This window comes from Leptidea sinapis, chromosome 15 (genome assembly GCF_905404315.1).
Source record: "Leptidea sinapis chromosome 15, ilLepSina1.1, whole genome shotgun sequence".
In the NCBI taxonomy this organism is placed as follows: Eukaryota; Metazoa; Arthropoda; class Insecta; order Lepidoptera; family Pieridae; genus Leptidea; species Leptidea sinapis.
Window position 1 is genome coordinate 7,259,787 of NC_066279.1, and position 25,417 is coordinate 7,285,203.

A 25,417-nucleotide genomic window follows, 5' to 3' on the forward strand; every position below is an offset into this window, starting at 1 on the left:
CCCATTAGCCCAGTAATTTAACGAGCTACGTCTTTGAAACTGAAACGCAGTAATGCTTGTACATACACTTCAGCTTAATGGCAGATAAAGGGTAGCCGGCATACTATGGAAATAATTCTTCCACTGGTATTAACCTAATTAAGTAGATATATAAATTTATATTTTTGCCAAATTTACTTTATATTCGTTTTGTATTCTCCGTCGCATACCGCTTGTATAATATTACAGTAACACGAGAGAATATGATAATAATATCGAATTCAATGAATTATTTATACTTACAGCGAGTGATATTACAACGATCATAAAGAAAATATTTTGCAAAGCGAAGCTAAAGTAGACGTCATTTTCAGTAATATAAATTAAACTGTACAATTGTGCTTGTTGGTAAATGACACTTAAGGCGACACTAAATGCCAGCGACCTTGAGCGATATGAGTTCCCGGCTTCCGGCCCGCCATCTATGAAACAAAGCCAATATTATCAAAATTCTTGCGTCGAAAACAGTGTATATGCTTACGATCCTCGTTATTCGTTACTAATCTGAATAAATATACCTACACAAAAAAGTACAAGCTATAAGAATAACTTTTCTGAGAGTTGTACTAAAATAATGCGTCATGATATGCCAAAAAACTTGAATAACTGCAAGGAAAAGTGGTAGTTCAAAAAGGCTCTGGAGTGTTAAATATAACCAACAGCAAGCATTAAACCTACAAATAAGACTTAAGGATATGTGTAACAGTATTAAGTAGTGTTCATAGCTCGAAATGCTATATTTTCACCAAAAAACATGTATAAAAACACCTTGTTTGCGTGTTTTCTGCTTACTCTTCGCCTTAAAAGTAGGAGCTCTTTCGCACTACGTCCGATCCGGATCCGATCCATACCCGTAAAAATACGGTCCGGTGTAATAGTAGAACTATTTCTAACGGTTGACGGAAGTAAATCGGATGATGCAAGCCGAATCTAGTGAGTAAATTACTATAGAAATAGTTTTACGACTACTACAGACCGTGTTATCACGGATACGGATCGGATTCGGATCGAACGTTGATTGAAAGCGCTCTTAATAAAAATATTTAGATTTTATATTCTATTTGAAATAATCATCTCGCATTCTATCTTATATAACTAAACGAACTAAAGTTTTGTGTTTCATAAATGTTAATTTTTTTTTATAAATATATGATGACAAACAATGATTTGTATTTTTATAATGAATAAACTTTGACCAATTTTAAGAATTTACCAATCAAATGGAATTTTGTAATCGAGTTATATCGGCATATTAAAAAGCAATATAAAATTACAAAAATTATTATACATTACAAAAAAAAAGACACAAAGATAACAGTAACGCAGCGCGTGCGTACCGTCACGTTATTCAATCGTATTATTTTAATAAATCAGTAACAGTGTTTAAAGTGGTTTATCAGGAGTAAATTTTGTCATATCAATTTTTTATGATCATATCTAACAAATAACACTTAAATATTTGCATTAGTTACAGTGACTCGCTAAAATAACAATATTTTGCACATTAAATTCATCGCCGAACAGGTTTAGTGAGTGATACAAAGTATTCGCCTGAGTGACTCATAATTCACAGCGCATAACTAGTGTCTTCATACCTACAATCGGATTCTACAAAATAGATTAAACATGCTGTGTAACAATTGTAATATTGCGTTGATACCTGAAGAAACAATAAAATGTGTGGCCTGCCAGGAAACGTGTCATTACGCATGTTTTGGAATAAAAGATACCGATTACAAAAAGGTGCTGCCTATGAATAAAGCTAAGTGGAAATGTAATAACTGCAAATCAAAAAAAAGGGAAGTAATTTAATAATAAGTCCTATTACAAACACCATTCCTGAGAGTAGTTTTCAGTCTATTTCAGCTCAAAACACCGATTTAAAGTCTATGCTTGCTCACTTTGACGATAGATTTAATAGTTTAAATTCTACAATTGAATCATTTAAATGTTTCTTTACTGATGAATTTCGTAAGCTTTCTGAAACAGTAAGTTCATGGTCTTCAAAAATTACTACTATGGAGTCATGCATAAATACCATCGTAGACCGTATAAATGATTTAGATAAGGAGGTCTCTAAAGTTAACAGCTATCAAATCGAATTAAATGATTTAAAGCAAAAAATTTATGAACTATCAGAAGGCACCTTAAGAAACGACCAGTGGGTTCGGCGCTCGAATATTCAGATTAACGGCATCCCACACAAAAAAAGCGAAAACTTAATTCAAATTGTTACAAGTTTAGCGTCAAAAAGTGGTTACTGCTTAAATCCAGATACGGACATAGATTTCGTGACCAGAGTGGCAATTAAGAATGACTCGGTAGAAAATAAACCCCGCCCAATTATATTAAAAATGCAGGCACAATATAAAAAGGATGACTTTCTTTCATCACTAAGGAAAATAAAAAATTTAAAAGCTTCCGACCTTGGATATGCCGGTGTTAATACTCCAATATATGCTAATGATCACCTATCAACTTATAATAAATCTCTTCTAAATGAGGCTAGACGAAGAGCAAAGCAGAAAGGCTTCATGTGTTGCTGGGTCCGTAACTGTACGATCATGGTTCGGAAAACTAGCAGCTCACCGGTTATTCATATAAGTTCTAGTGAATGTTTAAAGAAAATCACATAAGTGCTACCATACTAAACTCATACATGTTGGTCTTTGCTTTAATATTAATGACTTTTAAAATTATTTATAGATATTATAGTTTTAATTGTAGTTGCTGTTTTTGCAAGCTTTATAATGTGGTTGGTTCTACGAGGGAATGTTTCTATAAGCTAGTTATTTTATTATTTATTATAAGTGCTTTTATTTATTGCTATACAATTTTGTGGTGTATGTTTTTAAACTTATTTTGTAGAAAACTGTTTGAACAAATTTTGGATCGAATTATTACTTATGATTACTATTTATTAATGCTTCTTCTAACTTAGTATGGCTCTAACTATATTTTACCAAAACGTTAGGGGATTACGCACCAAAACAAAACAATTTTATTTGAATCTTTTGAATATGAATTATGATATAGTTTGTTTGAGCGAAACATGGTTGTCAGAAGGATTTTTCAATGAAGAATTTTTTGACTCGCGATATAGTGTATACCGAAATGATCGTGATTACAAGCGTCTAGGAGTGACTATGGGTGGGGGTACACTGATTGCTGTACGTCGTAGTTGTGTTACTGTAGACATGCGTCACTCTTACGTGCCTCCATGTTTGCCTGATGCGGACATTACTTCTCTGGACCTACTTTTGGAAAAGTATACAACCCGAAAAAAGTTAAGGGTTTTCTGCTGTTATTTTCCACAAAACACACAACAAAGTAACTCTCAAGCTACATTTTTTGAATATTTATCTGATCTAGTAATTAAATTCCCAAATGATAAATTCATAGTATTAGGAGACTTCAATGTTAAGGATGCAACATGGCTGCATGTTCCCGGAGGACATATTACCATTGTAAACACTTCTTATAATAATTTAGTTAATCAGCTATTTGCATTTATGACATTTACAGGATTTAATCAGTATAATAATATTTACAACAATAATAACAGACTATTAGATCTTGTTTTATCTAATACTGTTTGTGTGGTCAATAGAACAAAACCATTAGCATTGCCAGAAGACGGTCATCATCCATCCTTAGTGGTGAAGGTTGAGAGTGAAAAAAAAAATAACATGTACTTACGAGCACCGACTCGTGTTGTTCGTTGTTATCACAACGCCGACTACAATGCAGTTAATGATGAATTATCAAAAATTGACTGGGTTGAAGAGCTCTCATCAGAAGATATAACATGTGCCGTAGGAAAATTTTATTTTATACTTAACCATATTATAGATCGAATTGTCCCTACAAAACTAGTGCATGAAAATGATAAGTTTCCGTCGTGGTACTCTAGATCTTTAATAAAGTTAATTAAGAAAAAACTGAAAGCTCATAAAAAATGGAAAATATACGGAAGATCTAGTGATTATGATAGGTTCTCGGAATTACGCCGTGAAACAAAACGTTTAGAAGCAGAATGCTATGATTTATTTATTAATAAGGCCGAAAATAATATTTATAACAATTCTAAAAAATTCTGGGCATTTGTAAAATCTAAGCGAAGTAGTAATTGCATTCCAGACTGTATGTACTATGATGATGATACTGGATCAGACGGTCAAATGATAGCTAATATGTTTAACACATTCTTTAGCTCCGTTTTTACAGCCGATTCTAATACTTGATTTAGCCATGATAACTTACCATTAAGCTATACTCAAACTTTTGCGAGAACTATAGACATTACACGTGAAAAGGTAGAAAAGTACTTGTTAAAACTTGACCCAACCAAAGGAAGTGGTCCCGATCATTTACGACCAATTTTACTGAAGGCATGTAGTTGACAAATTTCAATACCTTTAGATATACTCTTTAGGAAATCATTACATTCAGGTAGTTTACCATCAATATGGAAAATGTCTTTAATTGTTCCCATTTTTAAAAGTGGTGACAGACATAATATTAAAAACTATCGTGGGATTTCAAAGATATCGGTCATCCCAAAATTATTTGATAAAATTATCTATGACACTTTATTTCCTTTATTACGACCACTAATTATTCCACAGCAACATGGATTTGTAAATAAACGCTCGACGGAAACTAACCTTTGCGAATTTCTAGATGAAGTAATGGATGCCTTAAACAATGGATTCCAGGTAGACACAATTTATACCGACTATTCAAAGGCGTTCGATAAAATTTCGCATGCTCGACTATTATTTAAACTTGAGCGTATCGGTATTCAAGGAGATCTTCTAAGATGGCTGGAGTCGTATCTCCGTAACAGAACACAAGCGGTAGCTGTTAAAGGATTTATTTCTAGTTTTGTCCCTGTTACATCGGGCGTTCCTCAGGGCTCTCACCTTGGCCCATTGTTATTTAACATATTTATTAATGATGTTTTGCAATCTTTTCAAAATTCTAATATTTTACTTTATGCGGATGACACCAAAATATTTAAAATAATAAAAGAAAAACAGGACTGTGTTGACCTACAAAGCGATTTAATTGAGTTAGGAAACTATTGTTCCGCTAATGACTTATACCTCAATGTTGACAAATGCTGTATGATAACATTTTCGAGGAAAAAAATGCCAATTTTCTTCAAATATAAAATAAACAATAAACCCCTTAAAAGGGTGTCAGAAATAAAAGGCCTTGGGGTAACGCTAGATTCGGCTCTCTTATTTGAAAATCATATAGACAATATGACAGCAAAAGCTTATAAAATGCTTGGTTTTATATTCAGACAGGGAAATGACTTCAAAAATATTCATACTTTTAATCTTTTATATAATGCTTATGTCAGACCATATTTAGAATATGCCTCGACTGTTTGGAACCCACGTTATACAAAATATATAGATGCTATAGAAAGTGTACAAAATAAATTTATTAAAAGATTAAATTATAAGTTTCAAAATTGTAATACTCCTAAATTTAATTACCTATCTTTACAACAGCGTAGAGAATACAGAGATCAAGTTTTCCTTTTCAAAATATTACATGACTTAATTGATTCCAATCGTATTTTAAGTAACATTAAACTTAACTGTCCAAAACATTATACACGTTCTATAGATACATTCTTTATCCCTGTTCGTAGAACTAATTATACTAGCAATTGTTTTATTATAAGAGCATGCAACACTTATAATAATAATTATAGTCACTTAGACATTTTTCATAGCAGCTATCCAACTTTTACTAAAAAAATTAAAGAATATCTTAAACATTCTTAAAATATGTCCAACCGATAAATTTGATAAATTTTGTTTCATTTGTATTTTTGTGTACTTTTTTCGCCTTATGTTTAATTGTATATAAAATCGTTATATTTTGTATTATATTCACTCCTACTTTGTTTATATTTAAGTGGAAACTTTATTGGCTTGTGTAATATAAATTATGTGTTACAATGTGTATATAACTTAAGCTGTTTGTTTTCCAATAAATAAATAAATAAATAAATAAAAAAAAAGATTTGAGGAAATTGGCACTTTAATTAACGGGCTTTTTATATAAACGGCATAAATATACCCAAATAAAAATTGAAAAACAAAATTTTATGAACGATGCGGGGCTCCAACCCACGACCTCTGGCGTTCCGTGCCAGTGCTCTAACCAACTGAGCTAACCGTTCGAATGACGTATCGTCATACAGTCTTGTATGCTTTGTTCAACTCTCAGGTTGTGGCTTCATCTACAGGACCTACTTTACAGTCTCAACCCCGATATTTGCATATTAGGAAATTGACTTGAGATGTCGCTCTTGTAAATCTAAGCAATTTGTTATGTTTATAAAGTGATAACCGTCACTTCTAGGATTAATACACAAATAAAATTTGAAAATCAAAGATGGTTTAACCGTTAATATACATGCAAATATTAAATAAAACTACTCAGTAGTTTTTGCTTTAGTCTGGACAGACAAATGGTCAAACAGATAAAAATATTTGGATTCGGAAATGCTTTTACTTGGTGTGTGTCCAAGTATTCTTTTAAAAAAATATTCATTTTGCAGTGTTTACTATGTTACATTTTTATTTTAATATTATGTAGATATAGATTACATGTCTGATTAATGATTATTGTCACTGCTTGTGGCGGCGACATGGGACGGGTCGTCCCCTTCCTTAAAATATGGTTGAGGGAGGCGATGGCTGGCTCATGCGTCATGCTCCTGAACGGGCGCTGCTTGTGCAGGATGATTCTGTTGCCGGAGACTCGGTTTCAGATTCTTAAAAGTCATTATATATATTAATTATAATCGCTTATATAATGCTCACAGAATACATTTATTTATTTACGATGTGTGTGGATGATGCAGCTACTGTACTCAATTTACAATTTACTTTTTTGACTTTCATAAGGCACTTTCTTGACTATTTGACATTTGAGCATGTTTGGTACATCATTTTACATATTATATTGTAATTGAAATGATTTGTAAATCGATGGAAATGTAAATCTTGATATAAAAGAGTGGCAATGAGTTTCTTGCTACTTCTTCTCATTAGCTCAACCCTTTACGAAGTAGCGGTAGATTCAATAAGAAAAAAGTGAACTACCTGAATAAAGTGATTTTGATTTTTTATTTTGATTTTGTGTATTATCCTAAACCCAAAAGCTTGGTTAATTTTTGCATACCCATAAAAATCATAACACACATGTAAAAATTAGGAGAAAAGTTTTTATATTCGAAGTCAAGTAGTAGGTACAGGATGGTTTTACTTTGGCGCGAAGTATGTACATTAATCTTACCACGCATGGCTATTTACACATAAATTTTAATGAAGCACTATATATTTTTATATAATGCAGGCACCCTGAACCTAACAATCTTCTCTGAGTTTATTAAAAGTTGATGCCAACAAAGTAGCAATTAAGAGTTGAACTTGCGGCTAAAGTTGGCAATATCTCAGTATCTGTTAGGGAAAGTTAGTTGAATGGCTGCAGGAACAGCTTCGGCAGTTCGACGTTGTACGGCCACGAAACGAGATGGTATAGGAAAATAGTCGCGTCGTACTCAGATCCAAGTTGTAAGTATCAAGCGGTGAAATATTTTGTCTTGTATACAAGTAGTTTTTACTAGAGGCCACGTTCCTGTACTAAAATAGGTGTAACATCATTAAAAAACACATATTTTGTTTGACCGGGCATCTCATAGGCATTTCAGAATTCTTAAATTATATATTGCTTAAAAACTGCAAAATTTGCTTTTAATAAAAATTTTTGTGCTCGGGCCCTTGATATATTTTTTTTATAGACTTGATTAACTTTTGCGACGCAATTCGAAAAACAAAAAAAAAACATATTTTAATTTCAATATTTCTTCAATCTATAAATGAAATTTTTTCGCTATTTTCAAATTTCATAATTTTGCGCATAATGTGATGAAAACACGGGACGGGAATTTATTACGAAAATCATTGAGGCATCCGATTTGCTGAGTAAATAAAAAAGTGAAAATTTGAAAATCAACTATAAATATTATTTTATTGTTCTAAAAACTGAAGTAAATATTGTCCTAATGCTTATTTTCTAAAATTTGCAAACTACAATTAAAAAAAATTAAAATATTTGTTGAACAGCAACTTTTAAAGAAAGCTTATTAATTAAAGATTATATAACAGATAAAAGTGCATGGGATTAAAGCAATGTAAATAATTTTAAGGTCTGCATACTATTTTAATTTATAAGCAGTAGGACTGTATTGTTCCATTATTTGTATATTTTCTTGACTTCAAAAAGTGATGCGGTTATCCTATTTTGAGAAAGAAACTATTTGAATTTGAATTTAAGGCACATATATTACAAGGAACCAAAATCTTAACATTTTTCTTATTAAACTCAAATACATAAAAAAAAACATTTTCTTCTTTGGATTCATGCAAAATGAGATCAAATCTTGTAAGAAATATAGGCTACTAATATAATACGTTTTTTTTGTAATTCAGCTTATCGGGTATTTTTCACCCATGCTCGCTTCACACGTCCGTGGCGTCCGAGTGCGTGGTGCTAACTGCCAGCCACGTGGGGAGATTACGTAGAAAAAGAAATATGAGTATTTTTATTACCCATGTGGTATTTTTTACCCGGTAGCGACGAATGCCGGGTTAAATTAAACAGAAGTAAATACTTACCAACCAATTGTCAACATCTCTGCTTTTCTTGGTTATAAAAAAATTGGTATATTTATGTCTCAAAATTATTTCTCAATATGATATAATATTCATATAATTTATATAAAGTGTGTTCTTTGGTGCATCTGCTGTAGTCATAAGTATTCTGCGGTTCTTCTTGATCTATATACTTTTATACTTACTTAAGTAAGTCGAAAGGTTTAGGTATTTTGTGATCACTTTGCATGGATTGTATAAATGTATAGATACAGGGTATCACAGGAATTATCCATAACTCGACATCCACTGTGACTTTTATTTGCGTTGATGTCTTATCTTACCATTCCTCATTCCAGAACAATGTATGCATTCACCAGCTATAAGAAGTCCAACAGTCTTAGTAAGGAAAGAGATTTAATATTTTTTTTAAATTGAAATATATAAACTGTAAAATCTGATTTAAAAGCATCTTCTGTTAATTTGTATCTTTATTAATATTATACCGATAGTATCTATTACTTTGGAATAAATCATTAAAAGTTTATTAATTGTACCACTAAAATGAACAGTTTGTCCACAGTCCTTGAGATAACATACATGTTGCGCGGGTGCGGTGAGACAAGCAGAGTTTGAGTCTGGGTTTGAGCATCGCAGACGTGCCGATTTAAACTTTGCTCTTATGTTTCACTTACTTCATACATGATTTCCTTTTGCGATAAATTATCACAGCACCAAATGTTTTACAGAAAAGATGTCTGTATCACGTAAATTATGAGCGTTGATTCATTCTAAAATAAAACTTTGACGCGGCGTTTTCAATCATCAATAGCAGAAATAATTAACCTGATTAACCGTTTAGTATTGGATTTTGTAATGTGCTATTTATCTTAAATTCTGAGTATTGTATGACATTATTTAAAATATCGTTAACATTGTAACATGTGGTAAGCATGTCTCTTGAAACTATTATAAATAAAGCTTCTAAATATATCCAGTCAAATCACACATTTTAAAAATTCGCACTAGATCCATGAAATTTGGCGAGAAAATCCAAATTTGCAAAATTAATATTTTATTATATAAACTAGCTGACCCGATAGACGTTGTTCTGTTCATATTAAAAAAAACTATTACCGGTGGAATTTCGTAAAATCCGTTCTTAGCTGACCTCTACTAGGCGAAAGGAATATTCCTACCAAATTTCAAGTCTCTTCGCCTAATGGTTCCAGAGATATCATAATGAGTGACTATAAACGAGGAAATCTTTTATATATATATATAGATAATTTTCAGCCTAAAGTTTGCTTCCCGCGGCTGCCGCGACTCCTTCTTCTCCTCCAGATCCATCAAACACATTAGATGAAAGAGTTTTTTTTTTAAAGTAAAAAAAATAAAAGACAAAACAGAAAATAGATATTATATTTGTGAGACTTTCCTCCTAGTTGATCAATATTGAACGTACTTATGAAGTATAATTTGTCGTCGCTAAGCTCCAGCACAAGTGTATGTTATTTGCAGGGCTCTTGTGCTCAGAAACTGTATAAGTGTCTCTTCATAATTCAGTATGTTCGGAATTACTACTTGATCATCTTCACACATCTAACAAATATTATAAAGAGGAAAGAATTGTTAAAATGCACAAAATGTATGTATTTCTTAGAATTGATTTAAATTAATAAGAACCCTCACTGCTTCGGATACAAATGTTGCTCTTAAAGAAGAAACCATATTTCACTTAAAAGTAACAAAATTTAAAAATATAAAAAATAATATTTTTTTTAAAAATAACATGACACTAAACCGCAAGTATGCAGAATGTTGGAGGCACGGATCAAAATGCACATACCTTCAAGATTATAGCACACTCCCAACTGTAAGGCCAGTAACGCATCTCTTTACCCCTGGTGTTACGGATGTCAAATGAGCCTCTTGCCCGTTTACCCTCTCGTATTTAAAAAAAACAGGTCCATGAATTTTGGTACCTAAAAATTAAAACAAAACATAAGAATTGAGAAAAAATTGACTGGTAAGGAATTAGGTAAAAATATTATAAAATTAATTTATATATGATTCAAGACTTACATTATTTACAAATATAATTTTCCTCGTTAGCATCATTAATAACTAATTTATTGTTTTAAAATAGCATATATTAAGATAGATACGAAATATATTGTTTTCAGCTAATAATTCCCTGAAATACAAACATTAAGTCAAAACGTTTGTAAGCTTAGCAAAATTACAAATATTTTGTACGATGGAACGTTCACCAAACATGATGTGATTAGATGTTGTAAAAGTTTATGAGCAAATTTGTATGATCACTTTCTAGAAAGGTTTACTACTAAGGGTCAGATTCCGTTTAAAGTTTTAATTGCATGACAACGCATGTGACAACTGATCTACTAAAACTAATACGAGCAGCTAATATAAACATGTAGAAGGATGTTGTATTACAAAGGTTTTACAACTTTGTTAAATTTGTTTTATATGGATGAGTTTGTGTGTGTGTGCAATGATGAAATTTAGGATTCCTGTTAAACTAGGAAATTTTAATAAATAAACCAATCTCGTGTATTTAAATTATTAAAACTTTCGTGAGCCATTATTAAATAATTAATTAAACCGGCTATACTCACGTTTGATCGGTGTCGGTACCGAATAGTTTCGGACCATTTGGAAGTCCTTCATCAGGATGTTTGTGGTAGGTTCTCGATAACGTGCCACCTCTTACTGCAGACTTGTTCTCGTAGTGCGCGGCTGGACAGGGAGGGGGGTGCCGGTGGTGATGACGAGCACGGTATTCCTGGCACTATGTCACTATTGGTTTTCACGGGTGCACAAAATGTTAACAACTATCAACAATCATGTAAAAAATCATAACTACCTTAATCTATACAACTGTAAAAGCAATTTATCTTGTTTAATTCATATTTTTTATCTCGAAAGTATCCAATATTCACATTTGTCCTCGCGACTGTTGTAATCTCTCGGGACGCAATAAATTAAAGCCGGTATCCGGAATGAAATAACTAGACCCTTGGACAAGGACACGAAAAATATGATTTTCTTTTTAACCGATTTAAAAAAAAAGAGTTATGATATAAAGTTTAGTTGGAGTTATATATAAAGGTTTTTTATATTGATGATAAATTATTATGGGAATACCGAAAGCCCTATGCCTCGCAATTTTGGATTTTTCAAGAATCCATATCACTTACCTTACGTATTATTTGAGCTTGCTTGATAATGTTCTTTTCTTGACGGTCCCTAAGTCATATTCCAGCCATTGCACAAAGTGGCTGTGCGAGGCAATTTCTGGCAAAACGCGTGGTTGTAGAATGCCAGACGTCAACGTGATACGGGTACTTTGCACGTAACGTCTAGTAGTGGAATGCGACCGCTGGAAATAACTCTAACAGCTCCTCTGAGCTCCTCGTGATAAAAGCGGTAGACGATCAAGAGAAAACCCACATCTCTACGCAACGCCAAAGAATAAAGCCGATCGGATATGACTTCTTCTCATATCATGTATGTCAAACACTAAAACTACAAATTCTACTAGAATATGTTTGAAATTTCCTAAACGAATGCGATTTCGAATTTTCGCAGAGGAAGTCGAGGGCAGAATAGTCATCATATATATAGCCCTTCCATTAGCGAATTATATGTAAGAAGGACATACAAGAATAAATAAAAATTAATTCGTAGAAGTGATGTCAGTGAAAGTATAACGTTTATTTATCACTAAGATAGACCCTACAGATATATATGTGACGGGGAGAGGTCGGTCACATGATCAGGATCTTCATGGTTGTCCATAGTTGTGGACGTTTGAATACGACAATGCAAGTGAAACAGTTTTACGTCTCACATCGTATTATTATTAGTAACAAAGGCTTACAATTATAATGGCAGGTACACTTCGCAAAGCTTTATGATTTTGTAATAAGAACGTGGTGTTCCCGGCACGCGCATGCGACACAACCGCCTCGCTTGATAGTTCTTCCCTGACTGCTTGCTCGGTGCTCGCCCGGCGCCTGTTCTCGCCTGCACCTGCACTGCACGCTGACTACACCCGAGCTAAGACGATACCAAATCATCTTCATATTCGCTTCTAAGCTAATAGATTAGATAGTAGTAAAAGTGAACACAGAATTTAGGTATATCTTAATGATGATATTTTAGTGTTTAAATGAAGTATATAATAAAGTTAATGCTTAAAGAAGATACATTGAGATGATAATTCAACCTGAATAAAATTATCTTAATCAAAGAAATTTATTCCTGTGGCATTTTTGTTCTTTTGAATAAAACGACACGACCCTCGCGACGTCTAAGAGATAGAATATGAAAATTATATTATTCCGTGAATTATTTATACAGCTCGAGGTAATGAGATAGATCATAAAGAAATTTTGCGTTTTGGAAGTTAATTTAATTCGGTTTCAGATGAAAAATATTTTTGCGTCATTGCTATAATTCTGTAGTATCAGCCTTTCGTAGTCTTTTTATTTCAACGACCACAGTATAATTCGCTATAAAATTGTATATATTCCCTTGATTGACTAGAAAAAGTAAATAATTATTTGTAGTATAGTATAGTATATCAACGCTGCATGATTCGAAACTGCGCTTTCAGAGTAAATAACTCTTATCTACACAAGTCTTGTGGAAATTGCATTAAAATAAAAATTGTTTAGAAACTGACTTGAAACACATTGAATTACATCTTTGAGAAGATATCCAATCTTTGTTTGTTCAACGTGAACAATAATTTTAGATTCTTTTATTAAAAAAAATATGGAAATGTCGCTACTACGTGTTCCATCCTGTGTGTACGCGGACGAAGTCGCGGGCTAACAGTGTTTTGCAAAATTAGGCCATTAATTAAAAAAAATTTCATAAGACCTATTCCTCCCGGAAAACAGGGCAAATCAGCGAACATTCCACGGATAAATTATTATGTAATAAAATTTTACCTATTCAGTTGTTTTGAAGCAAAGTTAGAGGTTTCCTGTTATATTCAAAAGTTGTGCTGCTATTGTTAAACCTTTTGCCCTCATCATTTGATAAGTACAGTGATTCTTTTAAACTTCACATTGTGATTTGAATAATGTGCGGACTTATAAAATGTTTTTATGCGTCTTACATATAGATATGTCACAGAATATTACAAAGGCATGGTAGTCTTACTAATATAATTATTATAAATGCAAAAATTTGTGAGTGTGTGTGTGTATGTTTGTTACGTCTTCACACAAAAACTACTGAATGTATTTGAATAAAACTTTAAAATAATATAGCTTATACATCAGAATAACAGATAGGCTATAATTAATAAAGATATAGTGTGAATTATCCAAAATATAAGGATAAGTGTCAAGTAGTAGGAAAAAAATCTACAATCTGCGTGCTATTCATGTTTGCTCCGCAAAACCCGCAGGAATTACAGAAATACATGTAATGTATATCGGCGCCAATACTATAACACATCTATTATAAAACCGAGAATAATGAGATTAATAATTTTACTCTAAAATTAAATCATAAATCACCATTTGATAACATTCTGATGTAAAATTTTTGTTAAAAAGCATTAATAGAAAACACGTGCACGTGCGCCGAGCCCTATAAATACGGCCACATTGGCGACACTCGAGACGCCTCCGAAGGTAAACACCTGGGCGAGGTCTCCTCCGGCTGCCAACGCTGCCACAGAGGCCACTCTCGCGGCCCCCGCGCCCCTCCGGCCTCCGCTAGCGTCCCGCCCGGCGGCGTCGGTCCCGCGACCGAGGCCACCGGCGCCCGCGTCCGCGGCAACAGGTAGCAAAGGCGGCAGCACCTTTGCGTTCATGTTCGAACTGTCAGAGATGTTCGACATTGACGAAATAACAGCCCTGGCCAGCAGGCTCGATGCTGTCCGAGAAGACCCGCCGTCGCTCCTGCAAGTTATGGCAGACAACGGCAAAATATTCCGTGCCCTCACCGATATAGGGCTAAAGTATAAAAACAACATTCGCGATGCCTAATTACGTAAGCGGACGGGTTAAACCACATACGCTCCGTATAGCGTATTTTAACGCCCAAGGCCTTAAGCCTCAACTAGACTTGGTGAAGGAGTTCGCTCACGAACATCAATTAGACCTATTCTTAGTGCAAGAGACATTTTTAAAACCACGTATACGCGATCCGCGTATCGCTAATTATAACTTAGTTAGGAATGATCGCACCACCCGTATGGGCGGCACCCTCATTTATTTTAAAAGGTCTCTACACTGTATACCTATAGATCCTCCGGTCCTCACTAACATCGAGGCCTCTGCCATCCGGGTCAGTATGGCGAATCATCAGCCGATCACTGTTACTTCAGCTTATCTTCCGCCGTCGAAACAAATATTAGACACAGATATAGAAGCATTACTCGGCCACGGGGCCGCAGTCATAGTGGGCGGCGATCTTAACGCCAAACACTCTAGCTGGAACAGTAGAGCCACAAATAGAAACGGAATTTTATTAGACTCTCTCACAGACACGCGGAACTTTTCAGTAATAGCACCCGACGAACCAACACGTTATCCGGATAACGTCGCGCACCGACCCGACATTCTAGACGTTGCGTTACTTAAAAACGTAACGCTGAATGTAAATTCAATCGAGGTTCTTCACGAATTAGAGTCAGACCACCGGCCCGTCGTCCTAAATCTAGGCCCACCGGTTAACTTTCAACCACCGACGAAAACAGTGATCGACTGGCAACGGCTGGAAAAGGATCTCGAGTCTATCAAGTCCAACAACCTTGACCGTATACCGGACGTCATCGACTCGGTCGACACGGCTCACAGTGCTATCTCTCATGTGACGTCACACATACAGAGTAGGATCAAGGCCTGCTCCAGGCAGGTTCCGACGATGCAACCGCATCGCCTAAACCTGCCTCCAGAGGTCAGGTACTTACTCACACAGAAGCACAGAGCCACTAGACTTTACGACAGGTATCCGTCGGTCGAGAATAGGCGCCACCTCCGCTACCTACAGCGGGTGGTACGGGAACGTATCGCGGAACTCCGCGGCGAACGTTGGGACCGCTTGCTCGGCAACCTTAAGCCATCACATGTGGCTTTCTGGAAGCTGCCTCGCGCGTTCAAACAGGAGCCGCCCACTGTCATGCCTCCTTTGGACAGACCGGGACTGCAGCCGGCGCTAGATGACGATGAGAAGGCTGAATGCCTCGCCGATAGTCTCGAGAGTCAGTGCTCTCCAAATGCAGCAGCCGACCCGACACACGTTGACGAAGTTGATCGTGAAGTTGAACGTCGCTCCGCTCTGAGCCCTTCAGGCGACGTAATAAAACCCACCTCTTACGAAGAGGTGAAACTAATCATTAAGGAGCTTCACTCCAAGAAGGCCCCGGGGCCCGACACTATAAACAATAGGGTTCTTAAAATCCTACCCTCGACCCTTATTACTTTATTGGTTACCATTTTTAATATTCTATTGTCTAATAGCGCGTTCCCCGAACAATGGAAGGATTCCATTGTTATCGGTATCCCAAAACCCAATAAACCTAAAGCTAATCCGAGTAGCTATAGGCCTATTAGTTTAATTAACTCGATCGGGAAACTTTACGAAAGATTAATTCTCGCGCGTCTTAATCATTACATCGCGGAGCTTAACCTGATACCCGACATACAGTTCGGATTCAGAACCGCTCACTCGTGTCCCCAGCAGGCTCACCGACTCACCGAGTACATTCTCATACGGCGTCAATTTCACGCTACCACGGCAGCCGTGTTTTTCGATGTCGCGAAGGCCTTCGACAAGGTATGGCACAACGGCTTAGTATTCAAGCTGTATCAACTGGGAGTGCCAGACAGGCTCGTGCGCATCATTCGAGCCTACCTTACCGATCGCTCCTTCCGATATCGAGTAGAGGGCACCCTATCCTCACCCAGACCCATCAGGTCTGGCGTGCCACAGGGTTCGGTCCTCTCTCCCACTCTTTTCTCGCTCTTCACGAGCGACATTCCCAAGTTTCCGAGTGTCCAGCTCGCTCAGTACGCTGACGACACGGCACTCTACTTCGGCTCCAACCGCTCAACCTTGAGCAAGAACATTAAAGTGCTTCAAGCCGCCGTCGATGAACTAGGCAACTGGTTCAGAAAATGGCGGATTGAAGTGAACCCCACCAAGAGTGCAGCGGTACTCTTCGGTAACGCGAATAGCATCCGCGCTAAAAAACAACCGACTGACGTTATTAAACTGTATGAAACACCCATACCGTGGGTGAAGGATTTCAAATACTTAGGAGTCACGTTCAACAGCAATATGAACTTCAAGAAACATATTGATACGGTATGCAATAGAGCCCGATTTGTCCTCAGTCGCCTTTATCCAATTGTGTGTGGGCGAAGCAAACTTCCGCTCAAACACAAAGTGACGCTGTACAAAACCATCGTACGGCCCATACTGTCATACGCAAGCGTCGTTTTCGCGCACACCCGACCGAGCTACTTACGTCGTTTGCAAGTAGTTCAAAATAAATTGAGCCCCGTGGTTCATCCGAAACGTTGACCTTCACCGCGACCTAGAGCTTCCGACAATAGCTCAACACTTTAAAGAGATTTCGCGACGCTTCTTTGACAAGGCGCCTAACCATCCCAACATCTTGGTTAGGAAGGCATGCGGGTACACCCCCCTTCACCCTAACTTTAAAACCAAAAAAAGGTTCATAGCTACCGTTTACAAAGCCGTGTGATACCGAAAAATAACTTTTCGCCACCCTCATCACGTAAAAATTTAATTAAGTGTTTGAATTTATGAGAAATTTATTTTTGTGAAAATAAGTTCACGCTACCGTCAATATTTAAGACCCAACTTTTTTGTTAATATTTGAAAATATACGTGTCCAATGATGGCAAACCTATAATTAAATTGTTCAGAAAGTTGCTATTTTGTGAAATTATTTTCTGTAAATCATAGTAGTAAATTTACTGATGCGTAATTAGTTATTACGTTTTGGGATATTATTATTGCCTTAAGACTTGTTATGACTCGTGTCTTCCCCGAAAGTGACGAGTATTAAGTCTCAGTATGTTGAGCATGTGGGAAACTTTAATTATGATGTTTTCATTTTGTACTTTGTAATGAATTTTGCTTACATACTGGAACGAGTGTGCTGTAATGGGTAGTGCAGAACAGCGTGTGATGTCACGTGATGCCTTGCGCAGTATTCGAATGATACAGCGAGGCTCAAGCGATAGGAGACTACTAGCGAATGTCCTTTGGCTATGAGTCTGTGTGTCGGTGATATAGTTGGTGAGATCTTTACATTTGTTCAGGTTCGACCGAATGAGAAGATTACGGAACATGACACGATGTTAAACTACAAAGTGCCTACGTTTTTATTGCATTTTATGAAAGTTTTAGTGGTGTTTATATATTTTTATGTTTAGTGGATCCAACGGTGTACCACTGGCTCAGAGTGCTTCAAAATGGAAACTGCATTTTGTGCTTAGCCTGGTTCGATGCGTAGCGTCTACGAATGGGGCGTAGAGGATCGTGAGGCACGACGTGTGCTGATTTTTCCATCGCAGCATCTGCTCGACGCTCAGGTGTAGTGCTGCAGCGTCGCACCTGTACATGCTTAATTATGTGGTGTGCCGATAAACGCGCATACTTAGGTATATAAAAGACTATAGACTATATTAAATTATCCTGAAGAATGAAGACTTTTTCTGTACAGTCGGATTTAAAAAGTAAGTCGGAGATGAAACGGATGAACACTTAAACGTTTGCCGGGTCAGCTAGTATATTAATATCATCAACAAACGCCATATTTTATTTATGCATTTTTTTGTATACAAGGTGGTATACCACCTATCAAATATTCACAATCAATGAACTGACGCCAGTGAGACATCGCGTTTTATATCTCTTTCACTTTTTACAATATATTAATTATAACAATTACAATTAATGTCCACAACCAATGAAATAATTACCCAATTTTCTAAGACTACCACTGAGATTATAACTGGACGTACATTTCCATATCAAATATGTAACATTATTTTGCCAGTTAAGGGTTTAATGCAATATAATAATAAATGATAATATAATGACATATAACTCAAGAAAATTTACGCTCAGAGTAGTGTTAAGAAATCATAAGAATATTTTTTGTGCTCTAGACTTAGATTAAGGATTGGTCTCCGCTGCGTTCCAACTAGATGCCGCACTACTTAAGAACAAAAACTTTTTTTATTACGGCAACTATTAGATGCTAGAGTGCTCGAGGTCTTGACACTCAATGGCATCTTTCAAATTTTGTAACATACGCTTCGTGTTATTTTACATTGAAATTAATAAAATACAAAATACTTATTTATGATATGTGATCCCAGTGTCTTTCTTATTTCTTGTAGTATTATTTTTACAAAGTTTTACTACGCAAGCCGGCATTTTAGTTTCAATTATTAACAGAGTTGAACAGAACATGTACACGTGGCAAGTCAACGTCACACATTGTTTGAGACTGGCTCGAGTATGCCCACGTAGGCGTAGCATCTAGTTGAAGCGCAGCGGAGACAAATCCCTAATCAGGCTCTAGATTCATTTTCTGCGATGTCCGTGCGTGCAACTTATACCAATACAGTGTCATTTTGACAGTAAAACTCAAAGAATGTAGATTACTGGCAGTAGCTGATAATTATTCAGCTTTTGATAATTTACCACAGAATTAACCCCTTTATTTCTTGCTTTATCTAGCAATATTATTCTCTGATTTAAAATGGTATTACAAATAATTTCCTTTCCCTGTAATAATGCTGCTAGAATACAGTCACGTTTTACATCGAGATTATAACTGATTTAACATGCATTGAAAAATTGCAAGAGTAGACATGATGGTCAAAGCGAGGGATTTTATCAGCAAAAGAAATCTTGAAATTAAATGTGCTTGACAATGACATGGTTGGTTATTCCTGTTACAGACCAGTGGACTTTGTCATATTATCATACATTTTATGTTATCCATGTCTTCACTTATGTATTATAATATTAAACATACGTTACATTCAGTATTTAGCAACTTTTTGTATTAAACATATTTATTCAAACAAAACAATGCTAATAACAAATAAAATTTGAAAACAAAATTTTATGAACGATGCGGGACTCGAACCGACGACCTCTGGCGTTCCGTGCCAGTGCTCTGCCAACTGAGCTAAACGTTCGAGTGACGTATCGTCATAAAATCTTATATCCTTTGTTCAACACGGAACGGCACGGAACGCCAGTAAAATTTTGATTTCAAATTTTATTTGTGTATTAATCCTAGAAGTGAGAGTTATCACTTTAAAAAACATAACAAAATGCTAATAACTATGATTACAGACAATTTGCTATTTTTAGAGTGATATCTCGCATTTCTAAGATTAATGATAATGATGAATGAATGGTGATAATGTAATGTATGTACATAGGCACATAAGTGAATTTACTAGAAACTGTCATTACCATAATGTTAACACGAGGAACAGACATAAACTTATAATGCCTAATACTAGGCAAGTTGAGTTAGCAAGTCTTTTGTGGGGCGATGTATATGCATTTACAATAGGATTTACAACCAGATATGCATTTACAACCAGAAAATGTTCAAAACACAAGTATTACGTTATTCAAAAGAATTGTTAAAAAACGTTTGTGTGGTAAAGGTTACCCGGCGGGGTTTACCCGAGCCCGGCCCGAAGACCGTCACTCGTTTTACACGTTTTTTAGGCGCGCAAACAGTGTTGTCAGTATACAGCGACGGCGTCGTCGTATTCTTTTATGCAGCCGGCCCTCAGACAGGAGTGGTCCTGGATATTTCTCCACGGACCGCAATGTGCGTTCGAAATGTCGATGTTCAAATGTGTCCTGCAGTTCACACTATGACGCGCAGTTAACTGCGTTCTTCATCGACCCGCGAGCCAAGTGATCCACCGTTCAGGGTAATAGTTTTTATATTTAGAAAATACGTGAACGATCTCTGTGTGTAACAAAATATTATGTGACGCACGCATTGCGCGTACGTCGTGATCTCGACTCGCTTCGCACTCGACATGAGCGCGTCGCGAGACGCACGCGCGTCGCGTACATGCGAACCGCGCCCGCCGAAGCGTCGTGCCGGAGACGTCGTGCCGGACACCCCCCACATGCGGCGGGAGATGTCAGCGCGCGCGCGGCAAACACGACAACGGAGCACAGAGAGCACATCGCGAGCGCGAAAATAATCAGTGATTGACACGTGATTGAAGTTATCATCGTCAACAGTCGGCTGTGAGCGAAGCGTCTCGGCGACAACGCTCGCGCACGCGACCGTTACACGTTTACTATAACATTAATGACTTTCTTAATAATAACATAGATTGGGAATGGAGCAACCGCCCTCAGGCTATTAAAAAATAAGTTTAATTATACAATGTTACTTTGTAAACATATTTTTGATGAAAAACAAAAGCCCACTGAGTTTTATCGCCCGTTCTACTCAGGCCTGAGGCATTAATTTTGGAATGGGTGGTAGTTTTTTGACTTTCAATAAGTGATGTCACATCCTATTTTGAATAAAAATATTTGATTTTGAAATAAAATAAAATTTGTAAACATAATTTATGAACGAACCTCTCGTGTTCCGTCGGAGCGCTCTTCCAACTGAGCTAACCGTTCTTGTGACGTATGGTTAATAAATCTTGGTATGTCTTGTATACTTGATAGTTGTATAGTATTGGTTGTCTTGTATAGTTGATTAGCTGCTCAACGTCCTAATAGTTATTAGGAAACCGATTTCAGATTTTTGTTACAAATTTAATTAATCCCAGAAATGATCCTATTAAGCCTACTAATACGGGGCCCATTTTCCATGTCCTAGTAATTTTACAGGCTATGGTGACCTTTAAATCAAAACACTAAGGATTAGCTTACATAGTTATGATTTTAGTCAAATTTAACGTAAACAGTAACGCTGACTTTAACGTAGACTGCGGAATGTGTTGCACCATCGTATTCCTTAGCATAGTTAAAGTTAAAAAGGTAAAAATCAAGTCTATATCGATTATTTATTTGAAACTATTGGCAGATCGCTATTTAGCTATTTAGTTACGGTTAACAGTTAAAATTATGAAGTCATCTAAATGTTTTCATATAGTGCATAATATTTTCTGCTTTACCGGTTTTTTTTTAATAAAAATAAGGGACGAGACGAGCAGTACGTTCAGCTGATGGAAATTGATACGCAATGCCCATTAAAATACAGTGCCGCTCAGGATTCTTGAAAAACGCAAAAATTCTGAGCGGCATTACAATTGCGGTCTTCACCTTGAGACATTCGATGTTAAGTCTCGTTTGCCCAGTCATTTCACTAGCTACGGCGCCCTTCAGACCGAAACACAGCAATGTTTACACATTACTGCTTCACGGCAGAAATAGGCGCCGTTGTAGTATCCATTATTTAGCCAGCATTCTGTGCAAAAGAGCCTCCCCACTGGTGAATTTGTGGATTTTCACATGTTTGTATTGCTTAAGTTAGTTGGCGCAACCCAGTCTAATAATGCTGTAACACTATTGGCATCATAATTATTTTTAATTTTAATAGAATTCCCACCAAATGCAAAAAATATCAAACCCAGCTTGTTATAAAGCTAATGTTACCTCTGTATGTTATTCTGCTAATGAACATCACGTAAGTTCATCTTAGTATATATATAATAGATCAGATATAAAGCGTGACTTGAAAAACATACTAATGGCAATTTCTTCATTCAATCGCAATTCTCAATTAGCAACCCGAGCTTGATATTTTAATCCAATCCCTTTTTTATGACAATAAGGGATGAGACGAGCATGACGTTCAGCTGATGGTAATTGATACGCCCATTATAATGTTGCGCCGCACAGGACCCTTGAAAATCCCAAAAAATAATTTTATATATGAAGAATTTAATGTAAAGTAGACTATAGTTTTAATATTTGTAATAGCTCGGCCATCCGACCTTCAACGAGTGCCTTCGTTGGGGTTAACAAAAGGTAAAGTTCCAAAAGAGACAAACAAATTACTTATATTTATTTTTCGTATGCTATTGAATATATTTTTACAAAAAGGACGACTTTTCCTCATTTAGTTTTACAAACAGTCAGATTTGCACAATTGTATACTAATACTACTTACATACTAAAATTAAATCAACAATTCTGTAACTACTATGTTCTGATAGGACATAGGTCCTTTCAGAACATTTGATCTTCAATAATCGCTACAACAGGGATTAAAAAAAAAACTATTCTCATTTATCGTTATGGAACACTTCTTTAGGCGACACATCATTGTGCCCGGCATACCCACAATAAGACAAAATCACTCAGTACTCACTATTCGCGTATTGACTGCATATTGTTTCTCATTGGGCGGCATATAATTGTGCATTCGGACTTATCACTAATGATTATTTTAATTTAATTGTTACCTTTATTAACTATGCGAATGAAATTATTTGGTAAAGAAGCTTAGATGAACTACGTATAATACGCAAGTATTTATACTATATTTAATTATTTTGTCTCTCAATGGCCTCACAACAACTACTATCACTTTCAGTGATTGATTTGAAATTTAGGCAAGGTTGCATTTTGAGTGCTGCAATAACAGCTTCGTACCGCCTGCCTTTTCGTTATAAAGGAGTATCCTCAACTAAGGTCCCTGTAGCTTAGGTTCTAACTTTTTAGACTGCCCGCTACCGGATGAGACTGCTGTTACAATTCGTACTAGATCACCCTGTTCATATATTTTTGCCGCTTTTCTATTTCTATTATACCGTTCTTCACTGACTTTCGCTTGCTTTTGCATCAGTCAGTGAAGAATATTCAATCTAACTTCGTCAATTTGGCCTTCTACTATTCCATGTCCTATATCGGATAATACCTCACTTAATATAATACCTTGAGAGGGATTTGTTACTCTGCGCCCCAATTATAATTCGCTTGCGGTTTTCTTTGTGACGTCGTGTACTGTTGTGTTAATACCCAACTGTATATCAGAGAGATTGTCATCCCAGGTCATTGAATCTTTCCCATGCTTCATCGCTCCTAACGATGCCAATATAGTTCTATTCAATCTTTCTACTTGTCCATTATCTCGGGGCGTAGCTACTGCATTCATTACGTGTTTTATACCCAGGGTCTGGGTAAAACTTTTAAACTTTTTACTTGTAAAACAGCTACCTCTATCGGTGATAAGACAAGTTGGTGTACCAAAATACCCAATAATATTCCTTATTACTCTTATGGTTTCTGATGATTTTACTCTTTACGGCTGCTAAGCTGATAAATTTAGTGAAAGCATCTATTATTACTAAAATATATGAATTCTTTTTCTTGCTCTTAATAAAAGGCACTACATGGTCCACGTGAACAGTATGGAAGGGGACGTCTACCTTTTCTATGGAATGTAGGTGACCCTGTCGAGGACCAGATGGCATTTTTAGGTGCGCACATTCTGAACATGCTGACACATATTTAGCGACAAACTTTCTCATTTTGGGAAACAAATACATTGCCCGAATACGATCTCAAGTCTTTTCAACCCCGAAATGCCCGTCGTCGTTATGATTGGCTTTCATGATTTGCCAGCGTGCGCCTTTAGGCACAACCAATCTGATGATATCATCAGGTATAATCCTGTAGACACGTCCGTTTTTAATTTATAATTTTGAAATATACTCACTACATTTGGGGACGTCGAATCAGTCAATATTTCTTTAACGAGCCTTATCTCGCCATCTGAAGATTGAACAGTGGTAATCCAATGTTCAGCAGTAACATTAAGAATATCAATAACGCGCAAATCATCCACTTTTGAATCTGATGGGGCTTGACTTAAGACGTCCACATGTGACATCTTATCTCCTGGCCGAAATTCAATTTCACAGTCGTTCTCTTGTAACTGTACCCACCATCTCGCAATTTTTGGGACTACATCCCGTTTTGTAAGTGTAGTGCGTAACAAGTTACAATCCGTAAGTATTTTGAACCGGAGACTATATTTAAATATTACCTATCAATACCTTATTTCTGAAGAAAACAAAATAGAAATTTTACTTATTACGTATTATTAGAACAACAGCTGATTTATTCCAACTTACAAATAAGCAAGATTCAAGTAAGATTATTTAGATAACGAGAATAGCTTGAATATGTTTTGCAATGTCTAGCTCATGTTTCCTTGCAAGCTCAGCCCAGAATCCATGTGACCTACATTTGACAACTGAATTACATCAACATATATTTTATATCTTGTACAGCCAGGCAAAGATAATTGAAGCATTAGTGATGGCATTATTTTGATAATATATATAACCTTCAAATTGTTTTATTAGATATTGTGAAATTTCGAATCAACAAGTAATGCATACAGCCTCAGATTGAGACACAATTAGCTAACACTCGTATACATAGTCATTTTAGCGTTCCTAAAGCTATCTTAAAAGTCTCAAAAGCTCACGTGTCTGGGTTGTAAATTATTCAAGGCTTTTTTTAAGCCAGTTCATGAAAATCAGTTTTTTACTATTATCAAGGTTTCTATAACTCCATTGAATTAACTGTGCTAAGAGAAACTAAATAAGTAAGATTACTTATTACCTACCATTTTTCTACCT

General features: G+C 35.9%; 1 non-coding gene across 1 annotated transcript; it reads right to left on the bottom strand.

Moving 5' to 3' along the window:
- Positions 1-20,568: 20,568 nt before the first annotated feature.
- LOC126968558 (5.8S ribosomal RNA) lies at positions 20,569-20,725 on the bottom strand. The gene has a single exon (XR_007730253.1). It is a non-coding gene; the product is annotated as a 5.8S ribosomal RNA (ribosomal RNA).
- Positions 20,726-25,417: the final 4,692 nt, after the last annotated feature.